Genomic DNA, 15,710 nt, shown 5'->3' on the forward strand with positions numbered 1-15,710 from the left:
TGTGGAATTTGAAAGTTATCTTCCTGAACACCCCATGTACTTCCTTTTTTCATCCCTCTGGAAAGAAAGGCGGGCCTCTTTTCTTACTGAAAGGCACAGAAGCCATGTCACTTTGTGATATCTTCATAGTTTTTACTGGGAAGTTTTCAGCGTTTTTCTTTGTAGATGCTTTTCTTCATTCCCAGTGTATCATCCTGCTTGATAGCAGCCCTTTGCCGTGTGCTTCTTTTAAGAGCTGGTTGTGGTGGGGGGGGGGGGAAGAAAAGACAAATAAAAAAGGGAAATAGTTCAACACATTGTTCAACGATCTTTTAGATTTCACTGAGCAGATGACATGAGTGACAGAAATGGAGAGTGCAGCTTATGAAGGCCTGGCATATAGCAAGCCTGCAGGAAAGGTAAGCACAGCTATCAAACACATTTTGTATAAGTGCTTCTCCGGTTGGAATGATTTTTGAAGTTTTTTAGGCCTGCAGGTTAATGTCCCAGGAACATGTCGATGCGGCTGAGAGGCAAGACCATGAACCTGGAAGATAGAGACGGACAGGTTCTCTGGGGAGCGGAGATGAAGCTAAGCAGGTTAAGAGCCTCACCTGTCACAGGCGAACTACCTTCACAAGAAAGCGGATGTTGAACAAAGACAGGGATCCGCTGACAAGAATTTCCAAATGTGCAAGGTAAACAAAACAGAAGGAGAGGGCAGAGCGGGGGAGAGGGAAACTCTGGTTTGTAACCCAAGTAGAAAATATTCACCATAAATAGCAGCTCACTTGTAGCAAGACTATATTAAGGCTTGACAAATTCACCTGTCTAGGGCCTCACACACAGCTGATTTATATGACTGGGCAGGTGGAAAAGTGCTGAGCCCTTTTTTTTTTCTTTTTGGCAAAGGAAGTGCAGTTGTTAGTGGAGCAATGCAGAAGAAATGCCATCTCCGACACTGAGACTGAGCGAAGAATGGAAGAGTTCTACAAATTAGCATTCCCAGATAATGGCATTAAAGTTGCTTAATGCAAAAATCTTGTCCTTTAGATAGTGTACCCGGTACTGATGTACTGATGGATTTAGTTTATTTAGGGCCTCATCATTTTTAGAAAACAGTGCTTTTCTTTTCTCCTTTAAAATGGCTGGGATACCCTTCTTACAGAGGCAGGTGAATGAGTATTGAAATAATCATAATGATGATTATTATAATATAATATTATATGCATCGGTAATGCATATGATCACACCCACACCATACATTCAAAGCACATTGAAAGCAGATGGCTTCCGCCAAGGAATCCTGGGAACTGTAGTTTGTTAAAGGTACAATCCCTGGGAATGGTAGCTGTGTAAGGGGAGAGCTACTGTTCCCTGGGTCCATTTGGGGAAAGTCATGTGTATTAAATATGCTTTAATTGAATGGTGTTGATCTCACCAAAGAGTACAAAGGGAGGGATGATCAGCTCTGGCAGGCCAGTCCAATAGTAGCAAACAAAGCCACCTGAGGTTTCAGTTATGTCATATAAGATTTCCACCCAAGATTCCAGGAATGGAATTAGGGTAAGTTGTGTTTGAAAGATATTTTCTCTTCACATGGCATGACTCTTCTAACACTCTGCTGAAGCTGGGATAACAGGGAAATGGAGGCTGATAGCAAAGGCCTCATGGGATTTCCATGGGAATCTTAAAATGAGACATTTGCTCATTGCTTTTTTCCTAATAAGGTAACTCCTGTCTGGAGCTGCAGCCATCCCATTAAGCCAATCACACTCTAATATGCCAAGCTGAACTCAGTAGCCTAAACTGTATTTTATTTTTGTGGCTTATGTGATTCTGCTAGGTAAGCAAGCAAGGTTGTTTCGATTATGGGTGTTACATTTTGTTTCAAATTGTGTATGTTTGTGTGTGCATGTTTTACCAGTTAAGTGAAATGGTCAACAGTATCAGCAGGATAAAAAGTTATTTTGTCTCTTACTCATACAGCAGAACTGACAAGCAGACAAACAGAAAATACTTTTGTTGATGTCAGATTGATACTGAAAGATTGTCAGCTACTTTTGTTAGCGTAGGATAGATATCGAAAGGTTGTCGACTTCCATTTAGGCACCCTGGTCTTGGAGAAGGTGTATTTACTATATATGTATGGCCTGAGCCATCCCAAAGACTCAGGGTGAGTAAAAAAAAAGTGAACAAATAAAAATACCTACAATACAGAACAGAATATTCTATAATATCATGTTACTAAGTTGTTCAAATGTCCCTATCTTTCTCTTGATGCAGATATATTTCCTAGATCAGCATATAAGATGTCTCTCCCAAATGCCTTGGTAAATGTCCAAAATCCCAGGGAGGAGGGTGGGATGGTAAGAGAAAATAATATATTGTGGGAGGACAAAGATTGATATATGGATGCGGGGGACTGAACCCCTTCAAACTGCACTTTATGTCTCATCAACTATTACGAATCAAGTCCAAACCTTCCAAAATTTCATGCCCAACTCGTAATGGGCTCACCAGAAACCAAAACTCTCCACCATCAGACATGCAACCCTTCAATAAATCCCCCACTTTCATCCAAAACTTAACACTGCTCAATCATTTGAGCTAAAAGCTTTGGAAACTCTTTTTTTTGGGGGGCCCCCACTCTTCTTAATGGCAGTGGGTACTATATATACACAAGTGGCCAGGCCATAAAATGAGGCATGTGCTGAATCGCTGCACAGGAACACTCCTACTTTGTGACAGCAAGTTTGTGGGAAGGAAGGGGAGGGGAGCTGCCCCAGACAAGCTTCCTTGGAAAGTCCCTCAGCTTTCTCTGAGAAAGCTCAGAAAGTCCAAGCTTAATTATGAGGCGAGTGAGGGAAAAATTTCTCAGCGCTGGTCAGGACTTCCTTTTTTGCTGACTTAATCCTGAGTTCCGAAGGACTAGCCCCCAAAGAGAGATCTGACTACACTTCCCCAAAGTGCAGAGGCTTGAATTCTGATGAATCGGCAGTTTGAAGCATTGTATAACTCTGTGGTTATGTCCTTGTTGTGTGGAGAACCACTAAGAAAGTCTCTCTCTGCACCTTTGCTGTCTGAATGTGGGCCTCTAAATCAGCTTATAGTCACAGCACAAATAATGAAAAATGTGGAGAAGAGAAGGGGCTTTCTCCAAGTACTTTCCAGCTGTTGATGACAGGAGCATAGTCAGACCTATGAACAGCTGAAGTGGATTTCATCATTTTATTGTATCCTGATAGCCCCTTCTCCTTCTTTTAACTCCTGTAGTTCAACAGAGTCCGTCCCTGCAGTTTGCATAAGTTTGCGATATTTTCTTTTTTTTTTGCCAAGGGCATAGCTGTAGCTGAGTGACTTTGTAAAGAATGGTCATTCACCCATCATTCTGTTTAGCAGAATCACTCAACAGCATTAAAATGCTGAAGGCATTTTAACTGGTGTGGATATGTTGCTCTTCCTGGGCAGCTTTCATGATCCTGTTAGCTGGCAAGCCTCTTGGTGGGTTGTCTAAAAGGACACTTCTGAAGGAAATTTGTTTTATAAGTAAAAGATGTCTGAAGCAGCATAATTATATGGAATGTTCCTTGTAACTCCCATTCTTTATGTGTCTAATCAGATTTCATTAGCTGGCTTGTCAGCCGAGGGGGCGGGGGCGGCGGTTCAGAATCGATGCAATGCACATTTCGCAAAGTTTTGAAATATATGTTTGATTTTTGCAGTAACGATGGCAAAGGATGTTGCAAGGAGTTGCAAGGGAGATGTTTCCTAGAATTTGACCTTGTTCATGTCAGTAGGGTAAATGGATTGGCTGATATGCCAGATGAAAACATGTCCAATGGGATCTAGACTGCTAACAGCTGACAAAGAATCAGTAACCACCTGCCTCTTTCTTAGTGGTGCTTTATTAAAAATAATGTTTACTGGTGATGGTGGTAGCCACACTATGGGATGGGGGATGTATAGCCTCAGGCAGTTACTGGATGAACTGCTGCAATGTCACAGTAAGCTTAAGGAGCCATTCTGCCATTGGCTCAGCTCTTTTGACCCTAGAGAGCAAGTAGGAATGCAAAAGCCTCAGGAACACGAGGCAGAACCAGAGCAGCCTAGAACAGGAAGCTGTTGTTCAACATCTGGGGGCGAACATGGGCTCCCCATCCCTGCTGTCAAACTGCTACTCATGGCTTTGGGATCTGGGTGTGGAAATGAGCCCCTTTGGAGTTAGACTGACCCACACACCAAGGGACTGGGAGGGGGGGGGTATAGTGAGGCAGGAAGACAGATGGTCTATGTCTCCTTTGTATAAATTTATTTTTAAAAAACTTGTTCTGGTGTGCTTCCTCATTATTTTTTTTCTAAAATCTACATGACATTCTTACTTTAAAAAAGTACTACTTACATAGTTATTAGACATGGTTATGAGGTGATCTGAGGGCAGGGGCGGAGGAAGGGGGGTGCGGTAGGTGTGGACCGCCCCGGGTGTCACTGAGGGGGGTGACAAAATGCCAGGCGGCACTCACTGTGGGGCCTGCAGTGCTCTCGAGCCACGTGTCACTCCTGGGACAGATGCAGTGGCTAGGGCACACGCAGGCTCTGTGCTGCCCAAATGGTCCTCCCATTGCCTCCCCCCCCCCCAGCCGTAGGACGGGTGAGTGGGAGGAGGCAGGCAGATTCGGGGAGCCCTGCGGTTCACCCTGCCCCTGTGGGCGGCTCACCCCGTCCCTGGGCGCGCCACCCCAGGTGCCTGAGTGGCTTCCTCCCCCACTGTCTGAGGACTGCCTTTTAAAATAAATTTTCACATTATTATTTTATCAACCACCACCACCAGTAAGACCTGTTCCAAGTGACTAGAAATGCCCCTGAAAGTTATGTTATGACATGTCAACCCGCTAGGGACCTTATGCGGAAAAGAGGTGGCCCCATCCCTAATCAGGTATACTTTGCTCAACACCTGAAAAGGTGCAACCAATGGGTCAGGTTCAAACGCCCGTAGGCTGAGGAAAGGTCGCAAGGCAGCTTCTGCATTATATAGCATTTCTGCATGGTCTATAGTATGTGTTGTAGATTGCCTTTCCACTGAATCTTAATAATAAAAAACCGGCCTCAGTTAACCAAGTGACATGTTTCTCTATTCCAGGAATAAATGTAGCCATCCTCTCTTCATTTTATTTTAGTTTTTAAAACAACTTTGATCACAGAAATCATCCAATTCCATCAGTGGTATGTTGCTGGTGATAAGACAATCTCTTCTGTATAACCATGAACACGTTATAGGAGATACATTTCCCTGTTGAATTATAAAATTCATCACATCCTGTAGCTGGTTTCTTTTTTTGCTTTCACTGCATGGCCATAGAGGAACTGCCTAGAATATCAGCAAAAGCACCTGTTGTCTATGAAAAGCTATATGGGGATATTGAACTATAAAGCTTATGGAGGTTAATAAATTAACAACCAATTCCACCAGGGCACATTTCACTCACACAATATGTGGCTCTAAGGCTGCACGTGTCCCCTGCCTAATTTTATGCAGCACTTCAGAAACTGTAGGACCAGCTTTGCCCTCTGGTCCATCTCTGGGGGAATCACTCTCTTCCCTGTCATATTTGTAGGTACCAGAGAGAAATGGGGTGAGAAAGAGATGCCATCCTGCAAATACTGCAATACACTTTTGGTTCTGGTCCCACCCACTGCCACTATGTGGCACCCAACATATTCCCCTTGAGGAAATGTGGATTTTGAAAAAGAAAAATGTTCTCCATTCGTGGTTTAGAAGATTGAATTTCGAAGTTATTTGGCTCAATATATGAGATTGTGGAATACTGGTATTAGCAATAGGAAGGAATTTCTCTGTTTGTGAGGAGGCCCAAGCTCCAATGACCCTCATTCCTGCTCATAAGAAAGGCTTGCTCAGTTCTGAATTCTGACCTGGGTTCTGATAAAAAGGAGCCAGGTTATTTTCCTATTTCATTTGGAAAAATAACCAGGTTCTGCCAAGTCCAAGCTGAGCCAAGGGGAGACCAACCATTACTAGTACTGTTGATTTGAATTAGCCTTGATTTGATTGAATCAGCAGAAACATGTTCAACTGGAATGAGACTAGATGCAAGGCATCGTTTTCTAAACTCTGCTGTTCTTATCCATGCTCCTCTGACACATTCTCCTTTAATTAGTCTAAGGTAACCTAGTGTATTGGAGTTGGCCATGGAACAATTGGTTGTTGAACTTCTAGTACCATTGAGTCATGGGGTAGCCTTGAGGTACCCTTAACGTTTTTTCAATTCATTTCTAGTTTCATTGAATGCAGATTCCCAGGCACACAGATGGAACCAGAATTTGTGACTCAGTCCTTCCATCCTTGAAAATGCCAAGCATGACTACATTCCTAGATCACTGAGAATGATGTGATGATTACAGTGCACATCATTTATCCAAATAGCCTAGAGGGCCATTGGAATAATCAGAAGCTCAGATAAACAGCCATGCTATTTACAAGGGTTTGCCATGAGTCAGGCCACATAGCTGGGGGTAGAGGGGTGTAAAGAGGCAACACAGACACTTTCCTGCAAAAATAAGATATATTCTAGATTTTCCCCCTGCATTTTTATATGCAGGACCAAAATTTTATATTTCTGATTTTTCTCCATATGCTATCTTGCATTATTAAGAAAATGAATACTTTAATTCTATAATTTCTATAGGATTATTATAGAACTATTTCTATAATTGGTGCATATATGTGTATACATCACTTGATTGCTCCATTCTTTTATTATACACCTGGTGATTGGCAGTTGAAGTTACAAGAAGCAAAATTAAAGTCCTGTGCTCACATTTTAATCTGCAAGGGCCCATTCACACATTCAGCATATTGCGACACAAGCCTGGCCATGATTCTCCATACCATGGTACCCCTCAGGTTGGATTAGCTCTGTTGGTTAGAGCATGGTGCTGATAACGTCAAGTTCATGGGTTCGAGCCCCAATTGGGTCAACTGCATATTCCTGCATTGCAGAGGCCTGGGCTAAATGATCCTCAAACTCTCTCCCAGCTCATCTATTCTAGATTCATGGATTACTGCAGTGCATTGTACATGGGGCTGTCCTTGAAGACTGACTGGAAATGACAGTTTGTATAGAATGCAGATGTTACACAACTTACTAGGCTGGGTGTTGAGATTATATCTCACATGTGCTTAAAGAACAGCACCGGCTCATGGTGTTTCTGTGAGCACAATTGAAGATTGTAACATGGGACTTGGAGCATAGCTTCTGAAGAAATGTCTGCATTCACATCAGTCTACCTGTGTGCTAAAATTGTTGTCACAGAAACTTCTCTGGGTGTCTCCTCACCCGGAGAAGAGTTATGGGTGCATAACTACAGAGGGTCTTCCCTGTTGTGACGCCCTATTTGTGGAACTCCCTCTCCAGGAAGCATATGCCAGGAAGGCCCTTTAAAATTCCCACCTGAAGGGGAATTTTACTGCTGCTTTATCTTCCTGTTTTTATGAATTTCTTGGCTTTTTATTGTATTTTTACCCTTTTTAACATCTGTAAACAATGCTGATAATGGGATTATGAGCATCAGGATAACGAATCCCCTAATAAATATTTATAAAGTGATGAACCCGCAGTGTGAATCAGTCTAGAGGCTTCAGATAACCATAGTTCAGAAAACCTGGTTCATGTTGTAGCTACTCCTATACACATGCTAGCTATTCTTAGCATTTTTAGAGCTGAATGACTTAATCTATTCTCAATTCCACATCTTCTCACTATGTGTTTCCCCAATGATTTACTCGTTAAACTGCTGCACTCTTGTATTTAATGTGCAAGGCTTTGAGGGGATACGGAATTAGCTGTTTCTCTCTGTTTTGCAAAGTTGCATTGTGCATATGGCAACATCATTTGGTAGCATCACTGAAAACTGCCTACTTCCCGGACAAGCACACTGAATCTAGTTTTCCTCCAATTTCCATCTATCACCCTGTGAAAGCTAGCGCAACAGACTGAAAATGGCTTCTCAGCAACTTCAAGTAGAGATTATCTGTGGTGTGTCGGGGAAGTGGGATGCTACTCAAACATGTGATTTTCCTTTTGAATGGTTTGACGACCGGGTTGTACCATGGGATAGCTTGCAGGATGACTGGCACAGATATTGTCACCTGAGGTTAGATTACTCAATCTGTAATTAATACAAGCAGTGGCCAAGCTGACCCCATAATATCTGAATAGGCTCAACGGGGCTATTCTCAAGTAAGTGGCATGATAATTGCAGCCCAATATCCTGATCTTATGCACAGATGGCACTCCTGAATGAGTGGACTTCCCTGTTCACTTCAGTGGAGGAGATGAAACACCCACCCATCCTTTTGCATATGCAGAGTTTTCCCTTTTCTGTTTAAATTAATGGGAAAGTCATTGAAGGCAGGGAGAATTGTGTGGATGGTTGGGTCAGGATCTTATATTCATGAGAGCTGCAATTCAGTTCAGCCAGAATGTACTTAACTGAAGCCAGTTTAGTTCTATTAGACTCTTGCTCAGTTGGTTTGTAGATCAGATTTTTTTAAAAAAATTGTCCTTAATCTGGCAAATGTTCTATTTCCTAGGGGGTCCAGGAAACTTCTCTAGCATTTTAGTATACAGCTTTTTTGCTTCCAGAGCCCCCTAAGTCTTCAGTGTGTCCCTAATTTATATGGCAATGCTCCAACTGTTTTACCAGCACCAAGCTCTTTTAATAGCATCAAGCACTGGTGTCTCGGCTCTGGAGCAAACAGAATAGTTTGGGTGTGCTTTTGTCTTTGGTGAATGATTTTCTGTTGCGTGGTTATTTGTAATAATGGGCATTCATTATCAAGAGAGAGTCCTTTGCTCAGGAGTCATCATGGGGCATGCTGCAAATGAATCTTGACACGACTTTGCATTTGTGTATTAGGGGCTCATAATGTGCATTTATTTGTGTAATGCAGAATGCAGTTTTTAAAAAACATCAAAGTGCAGATCATACATAGCAGATGCTTCTAAAATATCACATCTTGGCCAATTCTTCTGCGCCCCCCGCCAACTTCCAAATATCTTGGTGCACATTTAAAAGGAATAACCTGCCATATTTTATTTAAAACCATAGCCAAGTTTGAACTTACAGAAGCACAAAGAGGAATGGAATGCTCTTTTTATTTTTTTTAAACAAATAATTCCTGTAACTTTAAATGGTGTAATAGTTTTTATTGTTTTGTTTAAGAAAAAACTATGAAAAATACACTGCTTGAGGTTCCGCCTGGATCAGATTGCTCCTGTGTTATTATACAATGCAGAGTTTATTGTTGCATAAATTCAAGATTGAGTAGTACATATGGTATGCTTGGTTATGTCGTTCTGTATGAAATCTGCAATGCATCCTATACATGCTTACTCAAAAGTATGTCTTACTGTATTCAGTGGTGTTTATACCTGGATGAATATGTCCAGAATTTCTGTTTGAATTGTTCTAATTTAACAGGATCTTTTTAATACTGCTGAGGGCAGGCATATTTCTTGCCCACATTGTTATTCTGTTCGTATTCAAAAAACTGTTTAACCTTGTTCTTTTAGCAGTGCTTGGTAATATCTTGCAATACAGAAAGTTCAAAATAATGTATGAGAAGTCATTACTTTTCTCTGTAGTAGAGCATTGTGTGATGCAGAGACCTGAAAATATGATTTCAAGCAACCAGGTAAATAACATTCACATGACCATTATAGCCTTAAACTGTTTTCGTGGAATGTCTGTATTTGATTACATTTTGTGAGAGTGAGTTGAGGGTCTGTGCGAAGTAAAACTGAGCATTTTAAAGAAACCTATATTCCTTAAAGTTGCCTCTATAGTTATAGAGGAGAAAAGCAGAAAATTGTTCAGTGTATTGTAAAAGGTGGGTGGGTTTCATGGTGATATTAGGAGGGGGAAATAGTTAATTTGATTAGCAAAGACAAGAAATATTATGGAAAAGTTTACTGTGTAGAACACAGAATGAACCATAATATTCCTATATTTGTATATATGCTGGTAACATTTAATAAGGGCCATGAAATCCCAATCAGTTGCCTTATAAATATTACCTAATGTATTGTAATACATATTATTATTATTATGTCTCTTTTTGCCATTGGTTCTGTGCATGATAATGTAATAAATGTGCCGGTGTGTTTCCTCCTTGCTTTCTTTCCCTTCCCTTCCCCTCTCCATGCTTCTAAAGCCCTGCACTTCAGTGTATTTTATTTATTCAGAGTACAGCTCTTGGCCTGCTTAACCAATCAGAGAGGCTTTAAGGGCCCAGGACTAGCCATGGTGCTGAGCTCCAAATGTGATTCCAACCCTGACAGGAGGATTATAGGAAACAGATGACTTACGCTTCTAATTTGTGGCCTTAAATTGCAAACAGAATTTCAGGAGTCGAGCAGAGTAATAAATGGCAATAGAGAAAGCCACACACAGCCAAATCAGTATGTGGTGGTTGTAGGTTAAACTAAATAGGAAGAGACAGGTTATGATGGTTTAGTGTATTACAGAGAAGAAAGTCTTAAATTACTAGTGCTGAGAGGTATTGCACTATAGCAGACAGTATTCCATTGTATAGTCTGCAGATAGCATGAGCAGAACAATAAAAAGGCAGGTTTAGCAGAAAACCTGTTGCTGGACAAATCTTTTCCCTTACCTAGAAAAGAAAAGCTGTGTTTTATGTTTGCTTTGACCTTAACTATATGTTGGCCTCTTAACATCTGTTTTCTACTGTTGCCGTTTTTCACACCAAATTAACTGTCAGGGAGTCAGATAAAATAAGTTTAAAATACTTCCAAATTATTATTTTTTTTATTTTCCACGATGGCCAATAATACTGCCCCCCCATTTTCCCTCTTTATCTCAAACTGTATGAAAAAAATAATCAACAAACTTACACCAGATTTCTTTCTGATAGAAGGCATAATGCCATTGTGATTCTAGCACACCATAAATATATTATTATTATTATTATTATTATTATTATTATTATTATTATTATTATTATTCTCTGACATAACATTGCAGGAGATGAATCCTGGTATACTCCATATTGCTGGAAGATAGTGTAGTTACAGTAATTCATTGTTTGCTAACTAGGACAGTTTCTGGATGATTCCCCCCCCCCCAAAAAAAGAAACACAACCCACCACAAAATGTTTCAGGAAATTTTAAAAAAGGGAATTTGCAAATTTCTTTTTTAAAATGTTATTTATGATTTTCATTTATAACAAATATACATTTCAGCAACACACACACACACACAATTCTTATATACCAATCTTTGAATTCCTCCCCCCTCTTTTTGTGGCTCTATAAATTTGTTTGCTTTCTTTACCCCTGCATATCCCAATTAACTCTATTTATTCTTTTTCTCATCTATTTCCTATACAATTTAGAAACTGAAAGTTTTTTACAATACAGTGGTACCTCGGGTTAAGTACTTAATTCATTCTGGAGGTCCATTCTTAACCTGAAACTGTTCTTAACCTGAAGCACCACTTTAGCTAATGGAGCCTCCCGCTGCCGCCGTGCCACTGCTGCGCGATTTCTGTTCTCATCCTGAAGCAAAGTTCTTAACCCGAGGTACTATTTCTGGGTTAGCGGAGTCTGTAACCTGAAGCATATGTAACCTGAAGCTTATGCAACCCGAGGTACCACTGTAATCCTGCTAATGTCTTAATTTGTTAATAAATATTCAATAAACAACTTCCATTCCTTAGTAAATGTTTTGTTGTCTTGATTTCTTATTCTTCCGATAAGTTTTGCCATTTCTGTATATTCCATTAATTTCTGTAGCCATTCTTCTCTCATTGGGACTTTGTCTTCTTTCCATTTTGCGGCAAATATCATTCTTGCAGCGGTAGTTGCAGGGAATTCGCAAATGTCATGATCTAACAGGACCAAAGTGATTCTTTTTCATGGGTGTTTCCAGATTGGGTTAGGGCTTCTCATGCATAGCAGTCCCCCCCCCCCAGTGTCTGCACTATATTGTTGGTTTCAAAATGCCTGCCCTCCCAACTTATCTGAATTTATGCCTTCAGGGGGGAAATCCAGTAATACAGACATGCTACCAATGACCTGTTTCTGATTATATCAACAACCTAGTTGCAAATTAAGCTCCTCTCTGGAAGCACCCCAGAACTACTGGATCACATGGTTTTCTTGGAGCATCTGAATTTGGGCAGTCCAGTTTCGCGCCACTTCATTAGCTAGAGCTTGCAGTGAAGTGCATCACAGCCAACAAAAGGGGTCTTTATTTCTATTGCCAACATTTATATTCTTCCCCTTCACTGTCAGTTGGCATTTCCAGGGTGGCAAAGGGAGATGAGGAGTAACAATAGCAGGAAGTGATCAGTTTGACTTTTCCTACAGAGGCACTTAAATTACAGAGGCTGCAGTTCTACACCTACTGACATGGGGGATTAAGCCTCATTAAGGAAAGGGGAGTTTACTTCTGAGTAGACATGTACAGGATTGTGCAGTTACAGGATCAGTCCTTTGTTTATTTACTCAGAAATATGTCCTACTGGATATAATGTAGCTGAGTTCTCAGTAAATGTGCCTACGACTGCAGACGTGGCTCTTTACTCAGTGTTAATGCTGATTTCACACAAGCCTTGTGCAATAGTAAAAAGATTTAGCAACAGTGAAGTCTGCCTTAGGTTCTCAATTTACAGGTGTGATAGTCCCTCCCCCCTTCACTACAGCAGTTACACACTTTTGTGTTTGCACTCTCTTAGGAAGGAGAGGAGAAATACCAACCCCAAATACTAATGAGCTACTGAGTTGCTGTCTAATGATTTCTAATAAAGAGATAATTGTCTTGAAAAAGACAAATGTTCAAAATACAATGATAAGGTTGGTGGGTGGAGAGAACAATTCTTTGCTTCAAAGCAATGCTTGAATATATTGTGGCATATAAGGCTTAAAGATGCGTATATTTAATCCTCGAGCCATGTAATGGCATTTTCTTGGTCAGATAATTCATCATGTTAAAAACATTGGAAGCGCTGTGTTTTATTTCAAGCATCAAAGCCCACTTACATCAGAATGAACGAAAAGTGTTGTCATTGCCAAATGGTTATTGTTTTAAGCAGGTCTGTTGATTATCATTGGAAATGACTTGCTAAATACATTTTGATTAATCGCTTGCAAAAATTATGCTTGTTAGAGCTGCTTTCTATTCTGTTCTCAGCGTAGGTTATATAGCTTGCTTCCTTTACAACTGGGATGCGTAAGCCACCCATCCCCCGCTCTTTAAAGTTACCTGGTGAGAAAGGAAAACAAATCTTAGTCTAAAGCTTTTGTCTAAAAACCCTGGTTCCCTTTTTAAACACACACACACACACACACACACACACACACACACACACACACTTATTGTCTGTGCCATACAGGAAAGAATGGAGCCTATATATCAGACCTGGACATTTTCCGACAGGAGATGGCTTTTGTTTTTGCACCCCGTCAACACCGATCACCTAATTAAATCTGATATCTCTGGCTGCCACAAAATAATTTGTTAATAGTTCTTTGGGAATTTACTTAATGAGTTTAGATGTCTTTTGTATGGTACATGTGGGGGCATTTTGGAAAATGGAGCTGAGCGGGGGAAATGGGGGCATAGCAAAGAGGAGTTCAAAACAAAACAAAACAACCCCCCCCTCCACCACCCTCCTGATACAACCAAGCCAGACGCGGTAGGTGTAGTTTGAACACATATGCTTGTGGACTGTAGTCATTCATTAGCAGAGAACAGAAAGCAGTTCTGAAAACAACACACAAAAACCTTCCCTATCAAATCCAGCCGTGGACATCTGTCAGGGATTCACATGCTACACCTTGATCAAGCCGAGACGGTGGCACCATTTTCTTTAACAAACACCAGAAGCCTTCCTTGAGCCTTTATTTTAACATTTTCTCAGGGGTTAGATTCCCTTTCTTCTCCTGCTCTGTGGAGAGTAAAAGGAGCTTGTTAACTTGCTTAGATATTTTGACTGCTGATGCACTCCGGCCACTTGCCTGTGGTAACAGTGTCAAAGCGTTACTGGGGATAATTGCTATATTTGCAGTCCAATGAGTGCCTGGACTTGGCTGCGTGTGCAAGCGGCTAAAACAGAAAAAGGGCAAAGGAGAGAGTTCTGTGAATCGCCTTCCATGCTTTCCCAGTGCATCGTTCGTGTGAACAAATGTCAAATTAATTCAAACTTTGAGCGGGGAAAAGAAGGTGGGAGGTTATAAAGAAGAACTTGAAAGTATAGTCCGTACCTCAACCTGCATTGCTTAAGGATTGGCCAAAATACAGGTCTATTTTGTTGGGTTGATGGCAGTGTTTTATAGGCCTATCTAGAATGGCAATACTACTTTTAACCGACATGCCCCACACCCCATGGATCCTGGGAAATGAGGTCTGGTGAACTTTTTGTTACCGATTCCATGCTGCAGCTCCCATTACTCTTGGGGAGGGGGGCAGGGAGGGAATGCCTATTAAACTAGTTTAACCCTGTAATAGAGATAAGGCCTACATATGAGGAACAAGTCTGTGGAAGAAGATAGAAGGGTTTTCTCGATCAGTGGGCTGTAGACTGAGGGCAGAATGAGCTAGAACAGATCTGTCCAGCTTGCGACCTACTCATATAAATGGAGTTCACCAGCCATGCATTGTTTTTTCTTCTTCTTTCCCTGAGGACTATTGCAATCTTGCTGTTTTTCCGATCAACCAACTGCTGGCAGACGAACAGGAACTGGTGGATCTGTGTTTCACTTGTGACTGATGGGTTCCAGAATCTGTGGCCAGTGCTTGAGCCAAGAGCGAAGGAACGTGCTATGGCATGATGTTTTCTGTTCATGTGCACCTTCATGGCATTTGCTCTCCTCCTGCCCTGCCCAGGAAGGAAGGACTGAATGAGGAACCCAAAACCAAGAAGCTAACTCAGAGCAAACTGTCCTGATCAAACAGATATTCATGGAGGTGGAGCTTAAGAAGAAATGAAAGACTGTAGAGAGTTCTAGGTAGGAGAAATGTCCACCCTGCATTTAGTTGTGCCCAACTTCTTCTCCGTTGGAGGGGCTGGTACTTTATCTTTCCCCAGATGGCTCCTCCTTTTATGAAAAGATGGATAAAACCTCTTGGCAGTGTGAGACCAGGCCCTTAGTTTTTCTGTGAGCGACTGGTTGCAGCTTAGATGTCCGTAACAAAAAACAAAACCAAAGCCCTCCTAGGATCTCTGGTAAACATATCCTGTTGCTATACATGCCCAGCCCACAACAGTAGTCTTGGTGTGTGTTTGACAAAACACAGCTATTCCCATAATGTCACATTGTGCAATATAACATATTTTCTCTTCTCATAGAAGTGTGAGAAAAGTTGCCTAAGAAAGATGTCTGCGCTGGAGCAGTTTCTAGGCCTTCAGTAAAATCACATGACCCTCATTCTGGTCAAAGAATGTTTTCTTCCCATTGTTGTTGTTGTTGTTGTTTAAACTAGAACACCCAAGGTCCATCAACCTGACCCAAGTGCAAGATTGTGGCTTAGAGTCCTGGACGTGCACTTGCAATTAAGGAACAGCTTGCACTGAAGTACACACTCAGCCCAGCATTTTGTTTTTGATACCAGAAATGAGCTCACAATACCGACTTGCAAAAATCCACACTGCGTTTTCTTTCCACATTTCTTGCTTTCAGGAGCCTAA

The 15,710-nt window shown here is 41.2% G+C and overlaps 1 long non-coding RNA gene across 1 annotated transcript in view; it reads left to right on the top strand.

Annotated features, from left to right (window-relative positions):
• The first annotated feature begins 200 nt into the window (after nt 1-200).
• LOC310703268 overlaps nt 201-15,710 on the top strand; it is a 50,899-nt gene continuing 35,389 nt past the window's right edge. Inside the window, exons 1-2 of the long non-coding RNA XR_014524049.1 lie at nt 201-398; nt 469-677. This is a non-coding gene — a long non-coding RNA (uncharacterized lncRNA). The remainder of the gene's footprint in view (nt 399-468; nt 678-15,710) is intronic.

This window comes from Podarcis liolepis (assembly GCF_965112155.1).
Source record: "Podarcis liolepis genome assembly, chromosome: 1".
NCBI classification, from domain to species: Eukaryota; Metazoa; Chordata; class Lepidosauria; order Squamata; family Lacertidae; genus Podarcis; species Podarcis liolepis.